We start from the raw sequence: 13,940 nt of genomic DNA on the forward strand, positions 1-13,940 counted from the left end.
GTTCTTGCGCTCAAAGCATTTCAATTTTTCAGTTCAGCTGATCTTGAGAGTTGTGTGAAATGACCTGTCATCGCTGCGTGTTTGCTTAAGGAATATTTTCGAGCTTTCGATGAAAAACCTTCCCGGAGTACTTGCATTGGTGGTTCAGTGGTAGAATTCTCGCCTGCCACGCGGGAGGCCCGGGTTCGATTCCCGGCCAATGCACTAGTGGTGTTTTAAAACCTGTACGTACACTCAGCGCCGAACTCCAGCTAATTCAGCCTTATGTCTCGATATTTCCCATCAACTCCTGGCAAGCAGAGCCCTCGGGCTGGGTCGATTCACAGCCCCTCCGTAAAAACTACACAGAGGCATCTTGGCTTAACATGTCTGACCATCTTGTTGCCCATCCTTGTGTCTGTGCACTTTCTCACATTATCCAAGCATGGGTGCAAGCAACAATGCATGGCATTGTGAACCTGACATCATTTCAAGCCATCAGCAGTGGCTCCCTCATTTGGCTCCTATAATGCTTGTCTGCCAGGACCATCAGCAGACTTGTTGGGACCGTAGCATTTGCATCCGGCGTAGACACTCAAAGGCAGCGATGGTGCGAGTGCTTGCAGATTAGAGGCAAACAAAATGAAAGTGTCAGACATGATTATAAGAATACAGTTGTGCCACATTCTTCTGTGTCATGGTGAGCAAAAGACATGGAGGATGCATGCATTTCTCTTAGCTGACAATTCTGATGCAGCTTGACTGGCAGAGTATACGTTTTCATATAGAATTGGCTCAAAGAGCATAGAAGTTCCTGAAAGTAAATCCAACCCGCATTTGCAAAGACATGCTGGCTTTTGGTGTTGTTTACCACTTTCTGATGGAATGAGCTTTTTGCGGGGGAGATATTGGAAAAGTTCATGAAGGAGTCAAGTTCCCTGAAGCAGTACTTCCATTAGAAGAGCCCACAGTTCATGCGCTCAAAGCATTTCAATTTTTCAGTTCAGCTGATCTTGAGAGTTGTGTGAAATGACCTGTCATCGCTGCGTGTTTGCTTAAGGAATATTTTCGAGCTTTCGATGAAAAACCTTCCCGGAGTACTTGCATTGGTGGTTCAGTGGTAGAATTCTCGCCTGCCACGCGGGAGGCCCGGGTTCGATTCCCGGCCAATGCACTAGTGGTGTTTTAAAACCTGTACGTACACTCAGCGCCGAACTCCAGCTAATTCAGCCTTATGTCTCGATATTTCCCATCAACTCCTGGCAAGCAGAGCCCTCGGGCTGGGTCGATTCGCAGCCCCTCCGTAAAAACTACACAGAGGCATCTTGGCTTAACATGTCTGCCCATCCTTGTGTCTGTGCACTTTCTCACATTATCCAAGCATGGGTGCAAGCAACAATGCATGGCATTGTGAACCTGACATCATTTCAAGCCATCAGCAGTGGCTCCCTCATTTGGCTCCTATAATGCTTGTCTGCCAGGACCATCAGCAGACTTGTTGGGACCGTAGCATTTGCATCCGGCGTAGACACTCAAAGGCAGCGATGGTGCGAGTGCTTGCAGATTAGAGGCAAACAAAATGAAAGTGTCAGACATGATTATAAGAATACAGTTGTGCCACATTCTTCTGTGTCATGGTGAGCAAAAGACATGGAGGATGCATGCATTTCTCTTTGCTGACAATTCTGATGCAGCTTGACTGGCAGAGTATACGTTTTCATATAGAATTGGCTCAAAGAGCATAGAAGTTCCTGAAAATAAATCCAACCCGCATTTGCAAAGACATGCTGGCTTTTGGTGTTGTTTACCACTTTCTGATGGAATGAGCTTTTTGCGGGGGAGATATTGGAAAAGTTCATGAAGGAGTCAAGTTCCCTGAAGCAGTACTTCCATTAGAAGAGCCCACAGTTCTTGCGCTCAAAGCATTTCAATTTTTCAGTTCAGCTGATCTTGAGAGTTGTGTGAAATGACCTGTCATCGCTGCGTGTTTGCTTAAGGAATATTTTCGAGCTTTCGATGAAAAACCTTCCCGGAGTACTTGCATTGGTGGTTCAGTGGTAGAATTCTCGCCTGCCACGCGGGAGGCCCGGGTTCGATTCCCGGCCAATGCACTAGTGGTGTTTTAAAACCTGTACGTACACTCAGCGCCGAACTCCAGCTAATTCAGCCTTATGTCTCGATATTTCCCATCAACTCCTGGCAAGCAGAGCCCTCGGGCTGGGTCGATTCACAGCCCCTCCGTAAAAACTACACAGAGGCATCTTGGCTTAACATGTCTGACCATCTTGTTGCCCATCCTTGTGTCTGTGCACTTTCTCACATTATCCAAGCATGGGTGCAAGCAACAATGCATGGCATTGTGAACCTGACATCATTTCAAGCCATCAGCAGTGGCTCCCTCATTTGGCTCCTATAATGCTTGTCTGCCAGGACCATCAGCAGACTTGTTGGGACCGTAGCATTTGCATCCGGCGTAGACACTCAAAGGCAGCGATGGTGCGAGTGCTTGCAGATTAGAGGCAAACAAAATGAAAGTGTCAGACATGATTATAAGAATACAGTTGTGCCACATTCTTCTGTGTCATGGTGAGCAAAAGACATGGAGGATGCATGCATTTCTCTTAGCTGACAATTCTGATGCAGCTTGACTGGCAGAGTATACGTTTTCATATAGAATTGGCTCAAAGAGCATAGAAGTTCCTGAAAGTAAATCCAACCCGCATTTGCAAAGACATGCTGGCTTTTGGTGTTGTTTACCACTTTCTGATGGAATGAGCTTTTTGCGGGGGAGATATTGGAAAAGTTCATGAAGGAGTCAAGTTCCCTGAAGCAGTACTTCCATTAGAAGAGCCCACAGTTCATGCGCTCAAAGCATTTCAATTTTTCAGTTCAGCTGATCTTGAGAGTTGTGTGAAATGACCTGTCATCGCTGCGTGTTTGCTTAAGGAATATTTTCGAGCTTTCGATGAAAAACCTTCCCGGAGTACTTGCATTGGTGGTTCAGTGGTAGAATTCTCGCCTGCCACGCGGGAGGCCCGGGTTCGATTCCCGGCCAATGCACTAGTGGTGTTTTAAAACCTGTACGTACACTCAGCGCCGAACTCCAGCTAATTCAGCCTTATGTCTCGATATTTCCCATCAACTCCTGGCAAGCAGAGCCCTCGGGCTGGGTCGATTCGCAGCCCCTCCGTAAAAACTACACAGAGGCATCTTGGCTTAACATGTCTGCCCATCCTTGTGTCTGTGCACTTTCTCACATTATCCAAGCATGGGTGCAAGCAACAATGCATGGCATTGTGAACCTGACATCATTTCAAGCCATCAGCAGTGGCTCCCTCATTTGGCTCCTATAATGCTTGTCTGCCAGGACCATCAGCAGACTTGTTGGGACCGTAGCATTTGCATCCGGCGTAGACACTCAAAGGCAGCGATGGTGCGAGTGCTTGCAGATTAGAGGCAAACAAAATGAAAGTGTCAGACATGATTATAAGAATACAGTTGTGCCACATTCTTCTGTGTCATGGTGAGCAAAAGACATGGAGGATGCATGCATTTCTCTTAGCTGACAATTCTGATGCAGCTTGACTGGCAGAGTATACGTTTTCATATAGAATTGGCTCAAAGAGCATAGAAGTTCCTGAAAATAAATCCAACCCGCATTTGCAAAGACATGCTGGCTTTTGGTGTTGTTTACCACTTTCTGATGGAATGAGCTTTTTGCGGGGGAGATATTGGAAAAGTTCATGAAGGAGTCAAGTTCCCTGAAGCAGTACTTCCATTAGAAGAGCCCACAGTTCTTGCGCTCAAAGCATTTCAATTTTTCAGTTCAGCTGATCTTGAGAGTTGTGTGAAATGACCTGTCATCGCTGCGTGTTTGCTTAAGGAATATTTTCGAGCTTTCGATGAAAAACCTTCCCGGAGTACTTGCATTGGTGGTTCAGTGGTAGAATTCTCGCCTGCCACGCGGGAGGCCCGGGTTCGATTCCCGGCCAATGCACTAGTGGTGTTTTAAAACCTGTACGTACACTCAGCGCCGAACTCCAGCTAATTCAGCCTTATGTCTCGATATTTCCCATCAACTCCTGGCAAGCAGAGCCCTCGGGCTGGGTCGATTCGCAGCCCCTCCGTAAAAACTACACAGAGGCATCTTGGCTTAACATGTCTGACCATCTTGTTGCCCATCCTTGTGTCTGTGCACTTTCTCACATTATCCAAGCATGGGTGCAAGCAACAATGCATGGCATTGTGAACCTGACATCATTTCAAGCCATCAGCAGTGGCTCCCTCATTTGGCTCCTATAATGCTTGTCTGCCAGGACCATCAGCAGACTTGTTGGGACCGTAGCAATTGCATCCGGCGTAGACACTCAAAGGCAGCGATGGTGCGAGTGCTTGCAGATTAGAGGCAAACAAAATGAAAGTGTCAGACATGATTATAAGAATACAGTTGTGCCACATTCTTCTGTGTCATGGTGAGCAAAAGACATGGAGGATGCATGCATTTCTCTTAGCTGACAATTCTGATGCAGCTTGACTGGCAGAGTATACGTTTTCATATAGAATTGGCTCAAAGAGCATAGAAGTTCCTGAAAATAAATCCAACCCGCATTTGCAAAGACATGCTGGCTTTTGGTGTTGTTTACCACTTTCTGATGGAATGAGCTTTTTGCGGGGGAGATATTGGAAAAGTTCATGAAGGAGTCAAGTTCCCTGAAGCAGTACTTCCATTAGAAGAGCCCACAGTTCATGCGCTCAAAGCATTTCAATTTTTCAGTTCAGCTGATCTTGAGAGTTGTGTGAAATGACCTGTCATCGCTGCGTGTTTGCTTAAGGAATATTTTCGAGCTTTCGATGAAAAACCTTCCCGGAGTACTTGCATTGGTGGTTCAGTGGTAGAATTCTCGCCTGCCACGCGGGAGGCCCGGGTTCGATTCCCGGCCAATGCACTAGTGGTGTTTTAAAACCTGTACGTACACTCAGCGCCGAACTCCAGCTAATTCAGCCTTATGTCTCGATATTTCCCATCAACTCCTGGCAAGCAGAGCCCTCGGGCTGGGTCGATTCGCAGCCCCTCCGTAAAAACTACACAGAGGCATCTTGGCTTAACATGTCTGCCCATCCTTGTGTCTGTGCACTTTCTCACATTATCCAAGCATGGGTGCAAGCAACAATGCATGGCATTGTGAACCTGACATCATTTCAAGCCATCAGCAGTGGCTCCCTCATTTGGCTCCTATAATGCTTGTCTGCCAGGACCATCAGCAGACTTGTTGGGACCGTAGCATTTGCATCCGGCGTAGACACTCAAAGGCAGCGATGGTGCGAGTGCTTGCAGATTAGAGGCAAACAAAATGAAAGTGTCAGACATGATTATAAGAATACAGTTGTGCCACATTCTTCTGTGTCATGGTGAGCAAAAGACATGGAGGATGCATGCATTTCTCTTAGCTGACAATTCTGATGCAGCTTGACTGGCAGAGTATACGTTTTCATATAGAATTGGCTCAAAGAGCATAGAAGTTCCTGAAAATAAATCCAACCCGCATTTGCAAAGACATGCTGGCTTTTGGTGTTGTTTACCACTTTCTGATGGAATGAGCTTTTTGCGGGGGAGATATTGGAAAAGTTCATGAAGGAGTCAAGTTCCCTGAAGCAGTACTTCCATTAGAAGAGCCCACAGTTCTTGCGCTCAAAGCATTTCAATTTTTCAGTTCAGCTGATCTTGAGAGTTGTGTGAAATGACCTGTCATCGCTGCGTGTTTGCTTAAGGAATATTTTCGAGCTTTCGATGAAAAACCTTCCCGGAGTACTTGCATTGGTGGTTCAGTGGTAGAATTCTCGCCTGCCACGCGGGAGGCCCGGGTTCGATTCCCGGCCAATGCACTAGTGGTGTTTTAAAACCTGTACGTACACTCAGCGCCGAACTCCAGCTAATTCAGCCTTATGTCTCGATATTTCCCATCAACTCCTGGCAAGCAGAGCCCTCGGGCTGGGTCGATTCGCAGCCCCTCCGTAAAAACTACACAGAGGCATCTTGGCTTAACATGTCTGACCATCTTGTTGCCCATCCTTGTGTCTGTGCACTTTCTCACATTATCCAAGCATGGGTGCAAGCAACAATGCATGGCATTGTGAACCTGACATCATTTCAAGCCATCAGCAGTGGCTCCCTCATTTGGCTCCTATAATGCTTGTCTGCCAGGACCATCAGCAGACTTGTTGGGACCGTAGCAATTGCATCCGGCGTAGACACTCAAAGGCAGCGATGGTGCGAGTGCTTGCAGATTAGAGGCAAACAAAATGAAAGTGTCAGACATGATTATAAGAATACAGTTGTGCCACATTCTTCTGTGTCATGGTGAGCAAAAGACATGGAGGATGCATGCATTTCTCTTAGCTGACAATTCTGATGCAGCTTGACTGGCAGAGTATACGTTTTCATATAGAATTGGCTCAAAGAGCATAGAAGTTCCTGAAAATAAATCCAACCCGCATTTGCAAAGACATGCTGGCTTTTGGTGTTGTTTACCACTTTCTGATGGAATGAGCTTTTTGCGGGGGAGATATTGGAAAAGTTCATGAAGGAGTCAAGTTCCCTGAAGCAGTACTTCCATTAGAAGAGCCCACAGTTCATGCGCTCAAAGCATTTCAATTTTTCAGTTCAGCTGATCTTGAGAGTTGTGTGAAATGACCTGTCATCGCTGCGTGTTTGCTTAAGGAATATTTTCGAGCTTTCGATGAAAAACCTTCCCGGAGTACTTGCATTGGTGGTTCAGTGGTAGAATTCTCGCCTGCCACGCGGGAGGCCCGGGTTCGATTCCCGGCCAATGCACTAGTGGTGTTTTAAAACCTGTACGTACACTCAGCGCCGAACTCCAGCTAATTCAGCCTTATGTCTCGATATTTCCCATCAACTCCTGGCAAGCAGAGCCCTCGGGCTGGGTCGATTCGCAGCCCCTCCGTAAAAACTACACAGAGGCATCTTGGCTTAACATGTCTGCCCATCCTTGTGTCTGTGCACTTTCTCACATTATCCAAGCATGGGTGCAAGCAACAATGCATGGCATTGTGAACCTGACATCATTTCAAGCCATCAGCAGTGGCTCCCTCATTTGGCTCCTATAATGCTTGTCTGCCAGGACCATCAGCAGACTTGTTGGGACCGTAGCATTTGCATCCGGCGTAGACACTCAAAGGCAGCGATGGTGCGAGTGCTTGCAGATTAGAGGCAAACAAAATGAAAGTGTCAGACATGATTATAAGAATACAGTTGTGCCACATTCTTCTGTGTCATGGTGAGCAAAAGACATGGAGGATGCATGCATTTCTCTTAGCTGACAATTCTGATGCAGCTTGACTGGCAGAGTATACGTTTTCATATAGAATTGGCTCAAAGAGCATAGAAGTTCCTGAAAATAAATCCAACCCGCATTTGCAAAGACATGCTGGCTTTTGGTGTTATTTACCACTTTCTGATGGAATGAGCTTTTTGCGGGGGAGATATTGGAAAAGTTCATGAAGGAGTCAAGTTCCCTGAAGCAGTACTTCCATTAGAAGAGCCCACAGTTCTTACGCTCAAAGCATTTCAATTTTTCAGTTCAGCTGATCTTGAGAGTTGTGTGAAATGACCTGTCATCGCTGCGTGTTTGCTTAAGGAATATTTTCGAGCTTTCGATGAAAAACCTTCCCGGAGTACTTGCATTGGTGGTTCAGTGGTAGAATTCTCGCCTGCCACGCGGGAGGCCCGGGTTCGATTCCCGGCCAATGCACTAGTGGTGTTTTAAAACCTGTACGTACACTCAGCGCCGAACTCCAGCTAATTCAGCCTTATGTCTCGATATTTCCCATCAACTCCTGGCAAGCAGAGCCCTCGGGCTGGGTCGATTCACAGCTCCTCCGTAAAAACTACACAGAGGCATCTTGGCTTAACATGTCTGACCATCTTGTTGCCCATCCTTGTGTCTGTGCACTTTCTCACATTATCCAAGCATGGGTGCAAGCAACAATGCATGGCATTGTGAACCTGACATCATTTCAAGCCATCAGCAGTGGCTCCCTCGTTTGGCTCCTATAATGCTTGTCTGCCAGGACCATCAGCAGACTTGTTGGGACCGTAACATTTGCATCCGGCGTAGACACTCAAAGGCAGCGATGGTGCGAGTGCTTGCAGATTAGAGGCAAACAAAATGAAAGTGTCAGACATGATTATAAGAATACAGTTGTGCCACATTCTTCTGTGTCATGGTGAGCAAAAGACATGGAGGATGCATGCATTTCTCTTTGCTGACAATTCTGATGCAGCTTGACTGGCAGAGTATACGTTTTCATATAGAATTGGCTCAAAGAGCATAGAAGTTCCTGAAAATAAATCCAACCCGCATTTGCAAAGACATGCTGGCTTTTGGTGTTGTTTACCACTTTCTGATGGAATGAGCTTTTTGCGGGGGAGATATTGGAAAAGTTCATGAAGGAGTCAAGTTCCCTGAAGCAGTACTTCCATTAGAAGAGCCCACAGTTCTTGCGCTCAAAGCATTTCAATTTTTCAGTTCAGCTGATCTTGAGAGTTGTGTGAAATGACCTGTCATCGCTGCGTGTTTGCTTAAGGAATATTTTCGAGCTTTCGATGAAAAACCTTCCCGGAGTACTTGCATTGGTGGTTCAGTGGTAGAATTCTCGCCTGCCACGCGGGAGGCCCGGGTTCGATTCCCGGCCAATGCACTAGTGGTGTTTTAAAACCTGTACGTACACTCAGCGCCGAACTCCAGCTAATTCAGCCTTATGTCTCGATATTTCCCATCAACTCCTGGCAAGCAGAGCCCTCGGGCTGGGCCCCTCCGTAAAAACTACACAGAGGCATCTTGGCTTAACATGTCTGACCATCTTGTTGCCCATCCTTGTGTCTGTGCACTTTCTCACATTATCCAAGCATGGGTGCAAGCAACAATGCATGGCATTGTGAACCTGACATCATTTCAAGCCATCAGCAGTGGCTCCCTCGTTTGGCTCCTATAATGCTTGTCTGCCAGGACCATCAGCAGACTTGTTGGGACCGTAACATTTGCATCCGGCGTAGACACTCAAAGGCAGCGATGGTGCGAGTGCTTGCAGATTAGAGGCAAACAAAATGAAAGTGTCAGACATGATTATAAGAATACAGTTGTGCCACATTCTTCTGTGTCATGGTGAGCAAAAGACATGGAGGATGCATGCATTTCTCTTTGCTGACAATTCTGATGCAGCTTGACTGGCAGAGTATACGTTTTCATATAGAATTGGCTCAAAGAGCATAGAAGTTCCTGAAAATAAATCCAACCCGCATTTGCAAAGACATGCTGGCTTTTGGTGTTGTTTACCACTTTCTGATGGAATGAGCTTTTTGCGGGGGAGATATTGGAAAAGTTCATGAAGGAGTCAAGTTCCCTGAAGCAGTACTTCCATTAGAAGAGCCCACAGTTCTTGCGCTCAAAGCATTTCAATTTTTCAGTTCAGCTGATCTTGAGAGTTGTGTGAAATGACCTGTCATCGCTGCGTGTTTGCTTAAGGAATATTTTCGAGCTTTCGATGAAAAACCTTCCCGGAGTACTTGCATTGGTGGTTCAGTGGTAGAATTCTCGCCTGCCACGCGGGAGGCCCGGGTTCGATTCCCGGCCAATGCACTAGTGGTGTTTTAAAACCTGTACGTACACTCAGCGCCGAACTCCAGCTAATTCAGCCTTATGTCTCGATATTTCCCATCAACTCCTGGCAAGCAGAGCCCTCGGGCTGGGCCCCTCCGTAAAAACTACACAGAGGCATCTTGGCTTAACATGTCTGACCATCTTGTTGCCCATCCTTGTGTCTGTGCACTTTCTCACATTATCCAAGCATGGGTGCAAGCAACAATGCATGGCATTGTGAACCTGACATCATTTCAAGCCATCAGCAGTGGCTCCCTCATTTGGCTCCTATAATGCTTGTCTGCCAGGACCATCAGCAGACTTGTTGGGACCGTAGCATTTGCATCCGGCGTAGACACTCAAAGGCAGCGATGGTGCGAGTGCTTGCAGATTAGAGGCAAACAAAATGAAAGTGTCAGACATGATTATAAGAATACAGTTGTGCCACATTCTTCTGTGTCATGGTGAGCAAAAGACATGGAGGATGCATGCATTTCTCTTAGCTGACAATTCTGAAGCAGATTGACTGGCAGAGTATACGTTTTCATACAGAATTGGCTCAAAGAGCATAGAAGTTCCTGAAAATAAATCCAACCCGCATTTGCAAAGACATGCTGGCTTTTGGTGTTATTTACCACTTTCTGATGGAATGAGCTTTTTGCGGGGGAGATATTGGAAAAGTTCATGAAGGAGTCAAGTTCCCTGAAGCAGTACTTCCATTAGAAGAGCCCACAGTTCTTGCGCTCAATGCATTTCAATTTTTAAGTTCAGCTCTTGTTTCCCAGGCCCGGGTTCGATTCCCGGCCAATGCACTAGTGGTGTTTTAAAACCTGTACGTACACTCAGCACCGAACTCCAGCTAATTCAGCCTTATGTCTCGATATTTCCCATCAACTCCTGGCAAGCAGAGCCCTCGGGCTGGGTCGATTCGCAGCCCCTCCGTAAAAACTACACAGAGGCATCTTGGCTTAACATGTCTGACCATCTTGTTGCCCATCCTTGTGTCTGTGCACTTTCTCACATTATCCAAGCATGGGTGCAAGCAACAATGCATGGCATTGTGAACCTGACATCATTTCAAGCCATCAGCAGTGGCTCCCTCATTTGGCTCCTATAATGCTTGTCTGCCAGGACCATCAGCAGACTTGTTGGGACCGTAGCATTTGCATCCGGCGTAGACACTCAAAGGCAGCGATGGTGCGAGTGCTTGCAGATTAGAGGCAAACAAAATGAAAGTGTCAGACATGATTATAAGAATACAGTTGTGCCACATTCTTCTGTGTCATGGTGAGCAAAAGACATGGAGGATGCATGCATTTCTCTTAGCTGACAATTCTGATGCAGCTTGACTGGCAGAGTATGCGTTTTCATATAGAATTGGCTCAAAGAGCATAGAAGTTCCTGAAAATAAATCCAACCCGCATTTGCAAAGACATGCTGGCTTTTGGTGTTGTTTACCACTTTCTGATGGAATGAGCTTTTTGCGGGGGAGATATTGGAAAAGTTCATGAAGGAGTCAAGTTCCCTGAAGCAGTACTTCCATTAGAAGAGCCCACAGTTCTTGCGCTCAAAGCATTTCAATTTTTCAGTTCAGCTGATCTTGAGAGTTGTGTGAAATGACCTGTCATCGCTGCGTGTTTGCTTAAGGAATATTTTCGAGCTTTCGATGAAAAACCTTCCCGGAGTACTTGCATTGGTGGTTCAGTGGTAGAATTCTCGCCTGCCACGCGGGAGGCCCGGGTTCGATTCCCGGCCAATGCACTAGTGGTGTTTTAAAACCTGTACGTACACTCAGCACCGAACTCCAGCTAATTCAGCCTTATGTCTCGATATTTCCCATCAACTCCTGGCAAGCAGAGCCCTCGGGCTGGGTCGATTCGCAGCCCCTCCGTAAAAACTACACAGAGGCATCTTGGCTTAACATGTCTGACCATCTTGTTGCCCATCCTTGTGTCTGTGCACTTTCTCACATTATCCAAGCATGGGTGCAAGCAACAATGCATGGCATTGTGAACCTGACATCATTTCAAGCCATCAGCAGTGGCTCCATCATTTGGCTCCTATAATGCTTGTCTGCCAGGACCATCAGCAGACTTGTTGGGACCGTAGCATTTGCATCCGGCGTAGACACTCAAAGGCAGCGATGGTGCGAGTGCTTGCAGATTAGAGGCAAACAAAATGAAAGTGTCAGACATGATTATAAGAATACAGTTGTGCCACATTCTTCTGTGTCATGGTGAGCAAAAGACATGGAGGATGCATGCATTTCTCTTAGCTGACAATTCTGATGCAGCTTGACTGGCAGAGTATACGTTTTCATATAGAATTGGCTCAAAGAGCATAGAAGTTCCTGAAAATAAATCCAACCCGCATTTGCAAAGACATGCTGGCTTTTGGTGTTGTTTACCACTTTCTGATGGAATGAGCTTTTTGCGGGGGAGATATTGGAAAAGTTCATGAAGGAGTCAAGTTCCCTGAAGCAGTACTTCCATTAGAAGAGCCCACAGTTCTTGCGCTCAAAGCATTTCAATTTTTCAGTTCAGCTGATCTTGAGAGTTGTGTGAAATGACCTGTCATCGCTGCGTGTTTGCTTAAGGAATATTTTCGAGCTTTCGATGAAAAACCTTCCCGGAGTACTTGCATTGGTGGTTCAGTGGTAGAATTCTCGCCTGCCACGCGGGAGGCCCGGGTTCGATTCCCGGCCAATGCACTAGTGGTGTTTTAAAACCTGTACGTACACTCAGCGCCGAACTCCAGCTAATTCAGCCTTATGTCTCGATATTTCCCATCAACTCCTGGCAAGCAGAGCCCTCGGGCTGGGTCGATTCGCAGCCCCTCCGTAAAAACTACACAGAGGCATCTTGGCTTAACATGTCTGACCATCTTGTTGCCCATCCTTGTGTCTGTGCACTTTCTCACATTATCCAAGCATGGGTGCAAGCAACAATGCATGGCATTGTGAACCTGACATCATTTCAAGCCATCAGCAGTGGCTCCCTCATTTGGCTCCTATAATGCTTGTCTGCCAGGACCATCAGCAGACTTGTTGGGACCGTAGCAATTGCATCCGGCGTAGACACTCAAAGGCAGCGATGGTGCGAGTGCTTGCAGATTAGAGGCAAACAAAATGAAAGTGTCAGACATGATTATAAGAATACAGTTGTGCCACATTCTTCTGTGTCATGGTGAGCAAAAGACATGGAGGATGCATGCATTTCTCTTAGCTGACAATTCTGATGCAGCTTGACTGGCAGAGTATACGTTTTCATATAGAATTGGCTCAAAGAGCATAGAAGTTCCTGAAAATAAATCCAACCCGCATTTGCAAAGACATGCTGGCTTTTGGTGTTGTTTACCACTTTCTGATGGAATGAGCTTTTTGCGGGGGAGATATTGGAAAAGTTCATGAAGGAGTCAAGTTCCCTGAAGCAGTACTTCCATTAGAAGAGCCCACAGTTCATGCGCTCAAAGCATTTCAATTTTTCAGTTCAGCTGATCTTGAGAGTTGTGTGAAATGACCTGTCATCGCTGCGTGTTTGCTTAAGGAATATTTTCGAGCTTTCGATGAAAAACCTTCCCGGAGTACTTGCATTGGTGGTTCAGTGGTAGAATTCTCGCCTGCCACGCGGGAGGCCCGGGTTCGATTCCCGGCCAATGCACTAGTGGTGTTTTAAAACCTGTACGTACACTCAGCGCCGAACTCCAGCTAATTCAGCCTTATGTCTCGATATTTCCCATCAACTCCTGGCAAGCAGAGCCCTCGGGCTGGGTCGATTCGCAGCCCCTCCGTAAAAACTACACAGAGGCATCTTGGCTTAACATGTCTGCCCATCCTTGTGTCTGTGCACTTTCTCACATTATCCAAGCATGGGTGCAAGCAACAATGCATGGCATTGTGAACCTGACATCATTTCAAGCCATCAGCAGTGGCTCCCTCATTTGGCTCCTATAATGCTTGTCTGCCAGGACCATCAGCAGACTTGTTGGGACCGTAGCATTTGCATCCGGCGTAGACACTCAAAGGCAGCGATGGTGCGAGTGCTTGCAGATTAGAGGCAAACAAAATGAAAGTGTCAGACATGATTATAAGAATACAGTTGTGCCACATTCTTCTGTGTCATGGTGAGCAAAAGACATGGAGGATGCATGCATTTCTCTTAGCTGACAATTCTGATGCAGCTTGACTGGCAGAGTATACGTTTTCATATAGAATTGGCTCAAAGAGCATAGAAGTTCCTGAAAATAAATCCAACCCGCATTTGCAAAGACATGCTGGCTTTTGGTGTTATTTACCACTTTCTGATG

The 13,940-nt window shown here is 46.5% G+C and overlaps 14 non-coding genes across 14 annotated transcripts; all 14 read left to right on the forward strand.

The window, feature by feature from the left end:
- Nucleotides 1–133: 133 nt before the first annotated feature.
- On the forward strand, nucleotides 134–204 carry trnag-gcc (transfer RNA glycine (anticodon GCC)). Its single transcript has one exon. It is a non-coding gene; the product is annotated as a tRNA-Gly (tRNA).
- Nucleotides 205–1,082: 878 nt separating this feature from the next.
- On the forward strand, nucleotides 1,083–1,153 carry trnag-gcc (transfer RNA glycine (anticodon GCC)). The gene has a single exon. It is a non-coding gene; the product is annotated as a tRNA-Gly (tRNA).
- An 866-nt stretch (nucleotides 1,154–2,019) lies between these two features.
- Nucleotides 2,020–2,090, forward strand: trnag-gcc (transfer RNA glycine (anticodon GCC)). Its single transcript has one exon. It is a non-coding gene; the product is annotated as a tRNA-Gly (tRNA).
- An 878-nt stretch (nucleotides 2,091–2,968) lies between these two features.
- trnag-gcc (transfer RNA glycine (anticodon GCC)) lies at nucleotides 2,969–3,039 on the forward strand. The gene has a single exon. It is a non-coding gene; the product is annotated as a tRNA-Gly (tRNA).
- An 866-nt stretch (nucleotides 3,040–3,905) lies between these two features.
- On the forward strand, nucleotides 3,906–3,976 carry trnag-gcc (transfer RNA glycine (anticodon GCC)). The gene has a single exon. It is a non-coding gene; the product is annotated as a tRNA-Gly (tRNA).
- Nucleotides 3,977–4,854: 878 nt separating this feature from the next.
- On the forward strand, nucleotides 4,855–4,925 carry trnag-gcc (transfer RNA glycine (anticodon GCC)). Its single transcript has one exon. It is a non-coding gene; the product is annotated as a tRNA-Gly (tRNA).
- An 866-nt stretch (nucleotides 4,926–5,791) lies between these two features.
- On the forward strand, nucleotides 5,792–5,862 carry trnag-gcc (transfer RNA glycine (anticodon GCC)). Its single transcript has one exon. It is a non-coding gene; the product is annotated as a tRNA-Gly (tRNA).
- An 878-nt stretch (nucleotides 5,863–6,740) lies between these two features.
- trnag-gcc (transfer RNA glycine (anticodon GCC)) lies at nucleotides 6,741–6,811 on the forward strand. Its single transcript has one exon. It is a non-coding gene; the product is annotated as a tRNA-Gly (tRNA).
- An 866-nt stretch (nucleotides 6,812–7,677) lies between these two features.
- On the forward strand, nucleotides 7,678–7,748 carry trnag-gcc (transfer RNA glycine (anticodon GCC)). The gene has a single exon. It is a non-coding gene; the product is annotated as a tRNA-Gly (tRNA).
- Nucleotides 7,749–8,626: 878 nt separating this feature from the next.
- trnag-gcc (transfer RNA glycine (anticodon GCC)) lies at nucleotides 8,627–8,697 on the forward strand. Its single transcript has one exon. It is a non-coding gene; the product is annotated as a tRNA-Gly (tRNA).
- Nucleotides 8,698–9,564: 867 nt separating this feature from the next.
- On the forward strand, nucleotides 9,565–9,635 carry trnag-gcc (transfer RNA glycine (anticodon GCC)). The gene has a single exon. It is a non-coding gene; the product is annotated as a tRNA-Gly (tRNA).
- Nucleotides 9,636–11,325: 1,690 nt separating this feature from the next.
- On the forward strand, nucleotides 11,326–11,396 carry trnag-gcc (transfer RNA glycine (anticodon GCC)). Its single transcript has one exon. It is a non-coding gene; the product is annotated as a tRNA-Gly (tRNA).
- An 878-nt stretch (nucleotides 11,397–12,274) lies between these two features.
- Nucleotides 12,275–12,345, forward strand: trnag-gcc (transfer RNA glycine (anticodon GCC)). Its single transcript has one exon. It is a non-coding gene; the product is annotated as a tRNA-Gly (tRNA).
- An 878-nt stretch (nucleotides 12,346–13,223) lies between these two features.
- Nucleotides 13,224–13,294, forward strand: trnag-gcc (transfer RNA glycine (anticodon GCC)). Its single transcript has one exon. It is a non-coding gene; the product is annotated as a tRNA-Gly (tRNA).
- The last annotated feature ends 646 nt before the right edge of the window (nucleotides 13,295–13,940 follow it).

This window comes from Paramormyrops kingsleyae, chromosome 25 (genome assembly GCF_048594095.1).
Source record: "Paramormyrops kingsleyae isolate MSU_618 chromosome 25, PKINGS_0.4, whole genome shotgun sequence".
Classification (NCBI taxonomy): Eukaryota; Metazoa; Chordata; class Actinopteri; order Osteoglossiformes; family Mormyridae; genus Paramormyrops; species Paramormyrops kingsleyae.